Source organism: Mandrillus leucophaeus, unplaced genomic scaffold (genome assembly GCF_000951045.1).
Source record: "Mandrillus leucophaeus isolate KB7577 unplaced genomic scaffold, Mleu.le_1.0 Scaffold695, whole genome shotgun sequence".
NCBI lineage: Eukaryota > Metazoa > Chordata > Mammalia > Primates > Cercopithecidae > Mandrillus > Mandrillus leucophaeus.
The window spans coordinates 730,347-731,376 of record NW_012107530.1 but is presented as its reverse complement, the minus strand read 5'-3'; the positions used below and the strand labels follow the sequence as shown (position 1 = coordinate 731,376).

At 44.6% G+C, this 1,030-nt stretch overlaps 1 pseudogene; it reads left to right on the top strand.

The window, feature by feature from the left end:
* Nucleotides 1–89: 89 nt before the first annotated feature.
* On the top strand, nucleotides 90–783 carry LOC105527868 (annotated as a pseudogene).
* Nucleotides 784–1,030: the final 247 nt, after the last annotated feature.

Below are 1,030 nucleotides of genomic sequence, written 5' to 3'. Positions count from 1 at the left end.
ATAAATAAGTAAATAAAACACACACATACACACACACACACACACACACACACATAAAAAATAGTATCACAAGTTCCTGGGAAAGCAAAATGGATGGGTGTGTGTCTAACCTAATGGTCTGCAACCTGGCCTACAGAGGAAGCTGGAAGAGTTGAAGGAGAGTATTCTGGGCTATTAATTCCTGGCTAGTAGAACTGACCAGAACAGCAGAACTGCATTGCACTGGGCATGCTCAGCCAGACAGGCAGAAATTGTTGAATTTTTGTTGCAACTTGGAGTGCCAGTGAATGATAAAGGCGATGCAGGTTGGTCTCCTCTTCATACTGCGGCTTCCGCTGGGCAGGATGAGATTGTAAAAGCCCTTCTGGGAAAATGTGCTCAAGTAAATTGCTGTCAGTCAAAATGGCTGTACTCCCCTACATTATACAGCTTCCAAACACAGGCATGAGATTGCTGTCGTGTTACTAGAAGGCAGGGCTGATCCAGCTGCTGAGGACCATTGTGAGTCTACAGCAATGCACCGTGCAGCAGCGAAGGGTAACTTGAAGATGATTCCTATCCTTCTGTACTACAGAACATCCACGAACATCCAGACACTGAGGGTAACACTCCTCTACACTTAGCCTGTGATGAGGAGAGAGTGGAAGAAGCAAAACTGCTGGTGTCCCAAGGAGCGAGTATTTACACTGAGAAGAAGAAAAGACACCCCTGCGAGCGGCCAAAGGTGGCCTGGGTTTAATACTCAAGAGAATGGTGGAAGGTTAAACAGCTTGGATTTATTCTTAACTTTTTTTTTTTTTTTTTTTTTGAGACAGTGTCTTGCTCTGTCACCCAGACTGGAGTGCAGTGGCACAATCTCGGCTCACTGCAACCTCCGCCTCCCCTCCCAAAGTGCTGGGATTACAGGCTGTCTCTTATACACATCTGGAGGTTCTCACAAACTCCTCTTTGGGTTTGATTAATTTGCTAAAGTGGCTCATAAAACTCAAGGAAACATTTAAGTTTACTGGTTTATTATAAGGATTTTTTA